This window comes from Arachis hypogaea, chromosome 3 (genome assembly GCF_003086295.3).
Source record: "Arachis hypogaea cultivar Tifrunner chromosome 3, arahy.Tifrunner.gnm2.J5K5, whole genome shotgun sequence".
Lineage (NCBI taxonomy): Eukaryota > Viridiplantae > Streptophyta > Magnoliopsida > Fabales > Fabaceae > Arachis > Arachis hypogaea.
In genome coordinates, this window is record NC_092038.1 from 53,699,186 (window position 1) to 53,711,322 (window position 12,137).

A 12,137-nucleotide genomic window follows, 5' to 3' on the forward strand; every position below is an offset into this window, starting at 1 on the left:
ATACTGTTTGTCCTCTGTCAGCTGTTCTTTCCTTGGCTTTCTGCTGCTTTGAGTTGATGTATTTAATGTTTTTCCACTCCTTAATTGAACAGCTTGACATTCTTCTATTATTTGTTTAGATAACTGTTATCTTGTCTGGTCAAGTTGTGCTTCCATATTCTTATTAGCATCCCGAGTATCTTGTAACATTTCTTTAAATTCTGCTAACTATTTTGTTAGAGTAAGTAATTGCTGGTTGAGTTCAGCAACTTTTTCTGGAGGACTAAGGTCAGTAGATACTGCTTTAGCCTCTTCCTTCATGGAGGACTTACTACTCAAGTACAGATGCTGATTTCTAGCAACAGTATCTATAAGCTCTTGAGCCTCTTCAATTGTCTTTCTCATGTGTATAGATCCACCAGCTGAGTGGTCTAGAGATATCTGAGCTTTTCCTGTAAGCCCATAGTAGAAGATGTCTAACTGCACCCATTTTGAAAACATTTCAAAGGGGCTTTTCCTCCGCATCTCTCTGTACCTCTCCCAGATGTTGTAAAGGGATTCATTATCCTCTTGTTTAAAGCCTTGGATGTCCAGCCTTAGCTGTGTCATCCTCTTGGGAGGGAAATATTGATTCAAAAATTTTTTTGACAGCTGTTTCCATGTCCTTATGCTGGCCTTAGGTTGGTTATTTAACCACCTCTTAGCTTGGTCTTTTACAGCAAATGGAAACAATAATAATATGTAGACATCATGGTCTACTTCTGGTGCACGAAATTGCAATCACACTTTTGCAACTCCGCACAACTAACCAGCAAGTGCACTGGGTCGTCCAAGTAATACCTTGCGTGAGCAAGGGTCGATCCCACGGAGATTGTCGGCTTGAAGCAAGCTATGGCTATCTTGTAAATCTTAGTCAGGATATCAGAAATTATCAGGATTGATTGTGAAAGACAAAAGAACATGAAATGATTACTTGTTTTGCAGTGATGGAGAATAGGTTGAGGTTTTGGAGATGCTCCATCTTCTGAATCTCTGCTTTCCTACTGTCTTCTTCTTCAAACACGCAAGGCTCCTTCCATGGCAAGCTGTATGTAGGGTTTCACCGTTGTCAATGGCTACCTCCCATCCTCTCAGTGAAAACGATTGCATATGCTCTGTCATAGCATGCGGAATTCAGCTGTCGGTTCTCGGTCAGGCCGGAATAGAATCCAGTGATTCTTTTGCGTCTGTCACTAACGCCCCGCCTGCTAGGAGTTTGAAGCACGTCACAGTCATTCAATCATTGAATCCTACTCAGAATACCACAGACAAGGTTTAGACCTTCCGGATTCTCTTGAATGCCGCCATCAGTTCTAGCTTATACCACGAAGATTCCGATTAAAGAATCCAAGAGATAACTACTTAATCTAAGGTAGAACGGAGGTGGTTGTCAGGCACACGTTCATAGTTGAGAATGATGATGATTGTCACGGATCATCACATTCATCCGGATTAAGAACAAGTATTATCTTAGAATGGAAGCAAGCATGATTGAATGAGAAACAGTAGTAATTGCATTAATCCATAAAGACACAGCAGAGCTCCTCACCCCCAACCATGGGGTTTAGAGACTCATGCTGTGGAAAGTACACAAAGAAAACGTGTAAAGTGTCATGAGGTACTGATACAATGTCAAAAGATACTATTAATAGTAAACTAGTAACCTAGGGTGTACAGAAATGAGTAAATGACGTAAAAATCCACTTCTGGGTCCACTTGGTGTGTGCTTGGGCTGAGCAATGAAGCATTTTCGTGTAGAGACCTTTTCTGGAGTTAAACGCCAGCTTTCATGCCAGTTTGGGCGTTTAACTCCAAGTTTTATGCCAGTTCCGGCGTTTAACACTGGAATTTCTGAGGGTGACTTTGAGCGCCGGTTTGGGCCATCAAAGCTTGGGCAAAGTATGGATTATTATATATTGCTGGAAAGCCCAGGAAGTCTACTTTCCAATGCCGTTGAGAGCGCGCCAATTGGGCTTCTGTAGCTCCAGAAAATCCACTTCGAGTGCAGGGAGGTCAGAATCCAACAGCATCTGCAGTCCTTTTTGGTCTCGGAATCAGATTTTTGCTCAGGACCCTCAATTTCAGCCAGAAAATACCTGAAATCACAGAAAAACACACAAACTCATAGTAAAGTCCAGAAAAGTGAATTTTAGCTAAAAACTAATAAAAATATACTAAAAACTAACTAGATTATACTAAAAACATTCTAAAAACAATGCCAAAAAGCATACAAATTATCCGCTCATCAACTTCCTTATCATGTACTATGTCAGCAATTTGTAAGAACTGTGCCAGAAACTCAGTAGGTTCTTCTTGTGAAAGACCAGAATACTGGCAATTTTGTTGCACCATGATAATGAGCTGAGGATTCAACTCAAAACTACTGACTCTGATGGAGGGTATACAGATACTACTCCCATATGAAGCAGTAGCGGGATTAGCATATGACCCCAGAGTCCTTCTGGATTATTCATTTCCACTTAGTTCTATGATGGAGAAAAGGAGATGATGTGGATTTATTTTATTTATTTTATTATATTTATATATATATATTTTTTTGACATAGTAATAATAAAAAAATTGGAAACTAAAAAAATAGAGTAAAAAAAAGATTTGAAAATTTTTTATGAGGATTTTTGAAAAAAATGAAGAAAGAGAAAGTGGTTAGGAAGTTTTGAAAAAAAGATATGATTGAAAAGATATGATTGAAGAACAATTTATAAAAAAAGATTTGATTTTTAAAATTGATGACTAATTTAATGCAAAATTTTTGAAAATTGGAGGAAAAACACCAAGGAATACCAAACTTAAAAATTTTAAGATCAAAACACAAGAAGGACTCAAGAACATAAAAAGAAAACCAAACTTAAATTTTTTAAAAAACCAAAAATAAATTTTTAGAATTAAAATAAAAACTAACAAGAAAACACCAAACTTAAAACATGCAACTAGACTCAAACAGAAAAATCTAAAAGAAAAATAATAATTTTTTTTGTTAAAAAATTTTGAAAAGAGAATAAAAGACTCTGACTCAAAAGACAAAATTTTCCTAATCTAAGCAACAAGATGAACTGTCAGTTGTTCAAACTTGAACAATCCCCGGCAACGGTAATAAAAACTTGGTGTACGAAATTGAAATCACACTTGCAATTCTGCACAACTAACCAGCAAGTGCACTGGGTCGTCCAAGTAATACCTTACGTGAGTAAGGGTTGATCCCACGGAGATTGTCGGCTTGAAGCAAGCTATGGTTACCTTGTAACACTTAGTCAAGATATTAATAATGAAAAGGGTTTTTTGTTTGCAATATTATAAAAGATCATGAAATAAAAGGTACTTGTGGTTCAATAATGGAGAATAGGTTGGAGTTTTGGAGATGCTCTGTCATCTGAATCTCTGCTTTCCTACTATCTTCCTCTTCACGCACGCAAGGCTCCTTCCATGGAAAGCTATGTGTAGGGTGTTAATGTTGTCAATGGCTACTTCCCATCCTCTCAGTGAAAATGGTCCATGTGCGTTGTCACTGCACGGCTAATCATCTGTCGGTTCTCGATCATGTTGGAATAGAATCTAGTGATCCTTTTGCATCTGTCACTACACCCAACACTCGTGAGTTTGAAGCTCGTCACAGTCATCCCTTCCCAGATCCTACTCGGAATACCATAGACAAAGTTTAGACTTTCCGAATCTCAGGAATGGCCGCCAATAATCCTAGCTTATACCATGAAGACTCTGGATGCACGAATTCGAACACTCTGTTGTCAGGAGAGGTACTCAAATTCGTGAACCAGAAACCCAAGGGATACACTTTCAATCAAAGATAGAACAGAGGTGGTTGTCAGGCACGCGTTCATAGGTTGAGAATGGTGATGAGTGTCACGGATCATCACATTCATCACGTTTAAGTGCGAATGAATATCTTAGAATGGAAACAAGCGTGATTGAATAAAAAATTAATGGTAATTGCATTAATCTATCGAGACATAACAGAGCTCCTAACCCCCAACAATGGAGTTTAGAGACTCATCCCATAGAGATACAATGTAAAACATGAAAATGTCATGAGGTACAAAATAAATCTCTAAAAGTAGTTTTTATACTCAACTAGAAACCTAGGTTTACAGAAAATGAGTAAACTAAGATAGGTAGTGTAGAAATCCACTTCTGGGGCCCACTTGGTGTGTGCTTGGACTGAGCATTGGAGCTTTCACGTGCATAGGTTATTCCTGAAGTTAAACGCCAGCTTTGGTGCCAGTTTGAGCGTTTAACTCCAACTTTTATGCCAGTTCTGGCGTTTTGACGCCAGAAAAGGATAGAGAGCTGGCGTTTTGACGCCAATTTATGTCATCAAAACTTGCTCAAAGTATGGACTATTATATATTGCTGGAAAGCCCTGGATGTCTACTTTCCAACACAATTGGGATCGCGCCATTTGGAGTTCCTTAGCTCCAGAAAATCCACTTTGAGTGCAGGGAGGTCAGAATCCAACAACATCTGCAGTTCTTTTTCAGCCTCTGAATCAGATTTTTGCTCAGGTCCCTCAATTTCAGCCAGAAAATATTTGAAATCACAGAAAAACACATAAACTCATAGTAAATTCCAAAAATATGCTTTTTGCACAAAAACTAATAAAAATATACTAAAAATTGGCTAAATCCTACTAAAAACTATATGAAAATACCCCCAAAAAGCATATAAATATCCGCTCATCAGAGAGCTTATTTGTAAAATTCTAGACCATGCAAGAATCCATTCATAACTAACATAATTATTATCATGTTGCTCTTGGATCAATGGATATAGATATTCTTCCATGGAGGGTTGTGGAGGGAAGGAAAATTTATCATGTGGTTGAAAGTTTGGGAGGTGGTTCATCTTGATAAGAGTATGGAGGTGGTGTATATAGAGGTGGTGGTTCTTGGAAGTATTGATGTTGAAATTGTGGTGATTCTAAGTATGGTTTATATGGCTCATATGGTTGTTGGTATGTTGGATATGGATTAGGGTCATATGGAGGTGTTTGGTGGTATTGGAGCTTGTGAGTATGGTGGTTGAGGGATATATTGAGGAGGGAGTTCATAGGCATATGGTAGTTGTGGTTGATATCCACAAGGAGGTCCACCATATCCATTAGATGGGTATACATCATGGGGTGGTTCATGGTCATAGTATGTTGGAGGAGGTTGTTGTCATGAAGATTATTCATATGCTTGAGGATCTTCCCACCTTTGATTTTCCCGTCCTTGATGCATATCCTCATTGTAATTTCCATATCCTACAATATAGTTAGAAGCAAATTCATAGCCAAAAGGGTGAGAATTTATAGTAAAAAGAGAAAATCAAAACAAAAACCAATAAGAATCAAAGAAAAAAAACTCCTACAACAATAAAAAACTAGCAAACAAACCAAAAATCAAGCTATTCATAATATCAATATATATACAATAATCAATAACAAGCGCATATTTGAAACTCTCCGGTAATGGCACCAAAAACTTGACGGAGGAAAATCGTCGATTCGGAATTTTCACAAAAATAATCTCGTCAAAGTATAGATCCAAACCAACAATCAACCCTCAATCAAAGTTTAATTTTGTTTGTCACAATGCAAACTAATAAAAACTGAGAGTATTTAAACCTCGAGTCATCTCTCAAGGAATTATAGGGAAGTGTGCATATTATTGGTTATGAGTATAAGGTGGGTTCGCAAAGAAAGAGACGAGAAACTAAATGACAAGAAAATAAAGCTAACAACTAAAGAAGTATAAATGCTAAAAGACACTCCTGGCAAGGATTAAGAGTTAAGGCTTCCTTTTCAACTCATTGACCACAACATGGTAATTACAAAGGGTTAATTCTACTTAGTTTTCTTCTAACATCGGATGGTGAAGTCAAGTGGACATAATTGAACTAAAACTAACTAACAACCATAAATTACCAATCACACTAGATATCAATGACATCAAGGCACCTAAGTCTTCAATACCAAACCAAGAGTGCTAAAAATCTACTCTAAAACTAAAACAAGCATTTTATCAAACACTTGGGGTCCATAAACATAAAGCATGGTAAAATGGCAATAATCATAAAATCTACAACTACCAAATGCAAGAAAACAATAATAGCAACTCAATTAAGCAACAATAAACATAGAAACATCAAATTGCATTATAGAAATTAAAATAACCAAAGTTCATAAGCCAAAAGTGACATAAAAGGGAAATTAACAATGTAAATTAAGAGAATCAAGACAAGTAAACAAGGAGAAGCAATGGAAGCTAGATCAAGACTAGAAATAAAACCTAAATCTAAGATAAAGTTAATCTAAATCTACCCTAATTATAGAGAGAAAAGAGAGTTTTTTTCTCTAGAATATAACCTAAAACATGTTACTAAACTAAACCTCGTTGCTCTTCCCTTGTTCTTTCTTGAATTTGGCCTCAAATACTTCAAAAATGAGTTAGATCTGGGCTTGAAGGGGTCTAGAAATTGCCAGCCACATTTTCTTTGAGTGAGTCACGTGCTTTGTGTCATACGTACGCGTAAGGTCATGCGTACCCGCCGCATGGCGATTTTCCAGGTCACGTGTACACGCAAGGTCACACGTAAGCGCCACATGGCAGATTTTCAAAACTTCATTTCTTCATGAATTTTCCACTTTACATGCTTTTTCTTCATTTCTTCAATCTAATCTTTGCCTTCTAAGCCTAAAATCACTAAACAAACACATCAAGGCATTGAATGGAATTAAAGTGAATTAAATTTAGTAAATTAAGAGCCTAAAAAGCATATTTTTACGCTTAAGCACAATTTAGGGAGAATTTACAAAACTATGCTATTTTAGTGAATAAATATAGGAAAAATTGATAAAATCTATCAAATTCGATACAAGATAAACCATAAAATTGTGGTTTATCACAATAGAAGGTAGCTAGTAGGATGGTTAGGATTGAAGTCTGGTGGATGTAGTATTGGGACTAAGGTCAGGGGGATGATTTTTTTTAGAAGAGTTGTAATTATTATTTTTATTAGAGATAAATTTTTTTAAAAGTTATAATTATATCATTAACTCATTAAGGATGATTCTGGAAAAAAAAAGGAGAGAAACGATTTGTATTTTAAACAAAAACCTTGATAATCAAACATATCTCTAAAATAAGAATTTTTATATTTTTAATAGAAAATATTAATACGTTTGAACCTAATCCAAATTGCTTAGAAAATGCCTGAAAATTTGTGATTGAGAAGTTGGCTTCACCATTATATTTACAATATGTTAATTGAACACAATGGTTCTATATGTAGAATTACTATTTTCCATAAATAAATTAGTTGATTATTATTTTTGACATGGGTTGCTTGTGATTTAATGCTCATAAAATTAAGTCAGAACTAGAAATTAAAAGAATGACCACTGATACTTATAGAATATTTGCGACTTTTTGGAATTATAATTTTTAGAGTAATTATCCAAATCAATCCCAAAAGATTTTAAAAGTAGACATTTTAATCCCCAAAAAAATTAATATACACATCAATCTCAAACATTTTTTTGTCAGACATAATGGTCTCCTATCTATTTTTCAACGTAACTCACTAACAGAGAATGCAAATTTGACACATTTTTTTTTGTTAACATGATTTTTGCACACATTATAAATCAAAGAAAAATAATTATGAAGTAGAAATTTTGTTAACTTTGAGTTAATGGATAACTTGGTGATCAAGTTTAGATTCAAGTGAACATATAAGAATAACTTTGATTATACTTAATTCCTAGCTATCAAACCAAGCTAAGCTATATTAAATACAAAAATATCAAATGGTTTCAACCTTAAATTTTTTGTAAAATAATCTCTAATATCTTTATTGAACAACAACAACAACAACAACAACAACAATATTATTATTGTTGTTGTTGTTGAGTGACAATATATATATATATATATATATATATATATATATATATATATATATAATTTTTTCTTTTTTTATGCAAAAACTCTTTTTATATTATAAATACATACATAAAATTCTAATAAATAAATTTATCATTACTTTTGTCCAAAAACATGCAAAAAATTATGGTACATGATTATTGTGTGATTAATAATAATAATAATAAAAAATATGAATTTAATTTAATTTTAATTTTTTTATGTGATATAATTGATACTAATGAATATCACTGAATGTGCGTGCCTTCGATGATGATGATTGTATGAGCATATTTATTTACAATCTTACATAGTCCATACATATGTATATAATCAATGTTTGGATCACTTCCTAATGAAAGACATATCTATCTTGGAATTAGAGAATACTCAACATAACAAAATAAAGCGTACAAATAACAAGCGATGAAACTAAAAAAACCACAATAACACTACAAGAAAAACATTGAATATCGTCGAATTTAGCGTCGGACATTAGCGGCGGGTTTACCAATGGATTCACTGGCAAATTTGATAATAAATTTGTCAAGTAAAAATGTTACCATTGGATTTGATATTCCATTAATAAATACGCCGATAATAAATGGAAATAAAATTGGCGAGAGCATTATCGTCAGATTTACTAGCGGATTTATTTGTCGGAAACCTTGATTAGAGCAACGCTATGTTTTGGTCACTTGCAAAGCATTACCAGCGAATTTATCCTCTGGTAAATTTGACGGTAATCTTGCCCTAAATTCAAATTGCAAAATCTCTCTCCCTCTTTTTTGTATTACTCTCTCTCTCTCTCTCCCATTCTCATACATAGAGGCATAGCGCCGCGCCCTCTCCCCCAGCCCTCTCACTCTCAGCTCGGTTCACCGTCACCACATGCTCACCTCTGTCACTGTGCTTCTCGCCGGATCTACCATATCGTGTTCTCGCAAATCTCATCTCCTCCGAATACACCGCATCTTGTGCTCTCGCCGGATCCATCGCATGCTCGCGTCTCGTTGTGCCTTCTCTGCTTCTGGTTTCTCACGTGCTCGTCATTAGCCGTCTTGCTCCCTCTGTCTCGTATTCTGCTCATCCACAATTACTACACCCAATGCCTGGTGAGTGCTCGCATCTCACCATGCCGCGCCATGATCCCATCCCTCCCTCGCCTTTCATCTGCGGGTGTTGCTGCCTGCATTGCACTTCTCGATTCAGCAGCTACAACAACAGTCAACATGTAAGTTTTTTTAGTTATTATAATATTGTATATTAATTTTCAATAGTTGATCCATTGATTAGAATATGATTTATGAATCTGATTAGAATAGGGTAGATGTTGCACTTAAAATGTTGAAATGATTGAAATGTTATTGTTGTTACTTTTATTGTTGAATTAGGTTAGGCATTGTGTTTGCTGTCTATGAATATGCTGATTTTGTTAATTGTTGAATTGATTTTGCTAATTATGAATACAAATTGGTTGCTTTCGACTTAAGAAATTGAACAAGGTAATGAAATATGTGGTTCAAATGCCGATCCAAATGCTAGTGCACCTTTTACATTGTCAAAACATAAGGATAATGAAGTGGTATATCTTATTTGCTATTCTGACTATCAGTGAAACTGTGAATCTGAATGGTGTAGCATATTATGATATTGTCTTTAAAACTTAAGCTACTTTTCTTTCGCAACTATACTTAACATCCCCTTGGTGAATTCAGATTATATGAGCAAGTGCTCATTTCAAATGATTGAAATTATTTAAATGCAGATATTTTTCTCAATGTCATAATTAACTGCTTTTGTTATTTCACTCCTAGGAGTGGGAGATCAATTTTGATCATCAAGATAAAAATCCTATTAGTAGTAAAGTACAGGTTGTTTATAGTGAAGATGGAAAATGGTATATTCAGCAATTAATTTCTTTCATTGCTTTGTTAGAAGCTGAGCGAGTTGTTGAAGCTACAAAGTGGGCTATCAAATGGAAAATTGCACAAGCAGCAACTATCGATGTCCAATCACGAAATTTAGAGGCAAAGCTTCGTATAAAACCAGATGACCCTGAGGATGTGGTAAGTCATTCAATAAGATTATCATTCCCTAATGTTTCTCCCTTATCTATAAAATTTATTAGTTTTTATACATAAAATGCTTGCTTCCAGCATTAATAGTGTATTTGACTAAACCGGTTTTAATATCTAGATAGTCTTGAGTTTGTCTCTTCCTCTCTCTGCCACTTTTGATAATTATTTTCTGGATGACTACCAGATCATCGTTCATGTCGTTGTGCTGGCCGTGATACTCCATCTCTCTCAATTTCTGTGCCTCTGTGGCTGCATCTTCTAATATAGACTAGGTATGATTTGTTCATTCTTTGTTTTGATTCATTGTTTATTATGATTTTTTAAAATTTTCAAGCCTTAGGATTTTTATTTATTAAATTCTATTTGTAAATTGTGTTTACTTTCTGAAACTTGTAAATTCTTCATTCTAATTCCTTAGGTTTTTTTATTTTTGTTTGTAAATTCTTTTTATTTGCTGAAATTTATTATTATATCAATAAACATTTTACCTTCAAGTTTTGAAGTCATCTTTTAATATGCATGAATTATATATTAATTTTTAAAAAACTTTAAAATTTAATTTTACCGTCAAATTTATCATCGGTTAAATCTACCAGTAGTTATTAATTTAATTATTAATTAATAATATATTACCTTCGAATTTACCGAAAAAAATTCGACAATAAAAATTACCAGTGAAAATATTCCGATGGTAATTAGCGACAGACAAAAAAATCCGCTGGTAAACAATTATCGATGAGATATATACAGTCGAATTCATTTCGCCGGTAAGCATATTACCGGCAAATATTTTTGGTAAATATAGCGGAAAATCCGACGGTACTCAACATTTTTTTGTAGTGTAATATGCTTTTAATTTAAGAGAATATAAGACTTAGTACATCTCTTTTTGTTAGATTTGGAATTGTGTATGTAGTAAGAATGATTCAATAATATTTTTTTTGAAAAGATTTCTTATTAGAAATCAAACAGGTTTAACTTAATCTCAAAAATTAATTTGATTATAATATCTACTAATATTCTTTTTTTAATAAATACATGAAAAATTTAGTGAGTCATATCAGAAAATGAATGGAAAATTATTATATCAGACATCAAAAAATGTTGAAGATTGATCTATGTGATATTTTTTTTAAAAAAACTAAAATGTTTATTTTTAAAATTTTTAGGACTTGATTTGGGTAATTACTCTAATTTCCAGTTATTCATGTACATACCTCAATACTGGATTCTGTATAAAATAATACATACTAGAACCTTAACATGGATAGACACAAATACAATGTGTGACTTTTTAGAATTTATAATTTTGAATTATTTATGTAAGTTCTACAACATTGCATTGTGTATGAAATACACATACTAGAATCTTAACATGGAGTGAGACAAATACAGTGTAGCTTAGAAGAAAGACATTTTCCATATGCGGTGGATCCATACGTATTTTGGCAATCATGGCAACACTTCAAGTCTTCTGTGAGTTCACAAGCTTCACTAGTAATTTTGTAGCACCAATTATTTATAACTTTCTGTAGTTGTTCATGTCCTGGTGGAATATGACATAGATCTTTCTCTATCTCCTCATGTCCTACAACACAATTACACCATCACATAAAAATACTCTTTACCTAGGCCACCTATAAAGGAAATATGACTTAGATTTTTCTATTACATGATTGGAAAAACATACCTGAAGTCATGGACATGGCAAGGAAACCAATCAAAATTAAAGCAATGATGAACTTCATTCTAATAAACAATATATCCTTATCGATAGAATTGATATCGAGGTTATTTGAAAAAAATACAAACGTATCTATCAATATATAGTAGTCGAATTATTCTAGAAGACAATTGGTCATCTTACCTATTATAAAGAGAATTTATGATATTTCTATTTGTTAATTAATTATCTTTTGTTCTCACATTTTTTGGTCACTCTCATTTTGAAATAGTGATATTAAATTGAGAAAGTACAGAAAATTAATTTTTAGGTTGTTAATATTAGTCAATATTCTTTTAATTTTAAATATTCTCTTTCTTTTTTTGAAAAATTTAGCATTTAAATTGAATTTCTAACATTACTCTATTAAATATTAAA

At 33.6% G+C, this 12,137-nt stretch overlaps 1 long non-coding RNA gene across 1 annotated transcript; it reads right to left on the reverse strand.

The window, feature by feature from the left end:
• Positions 1-11,306: 11,306 nt before the first annotated feature.
• On the reverse strand, positions 11,307-11,822 carry LOC140182656 (uncharacterized). The gene is made up of 2 exons (XR_011878640.1): positions 11,727-11,822; positions 11,307-11,624 (listed from the first exon to the last, which is right to left on the reverse strand). It is a non-coding gene; the product is annotated as an uncharacterized lncRNA (long non-coding RNA).
• Between the last annotated feature and the right edge of the window lie 315 nt (positions 11,823-12,137).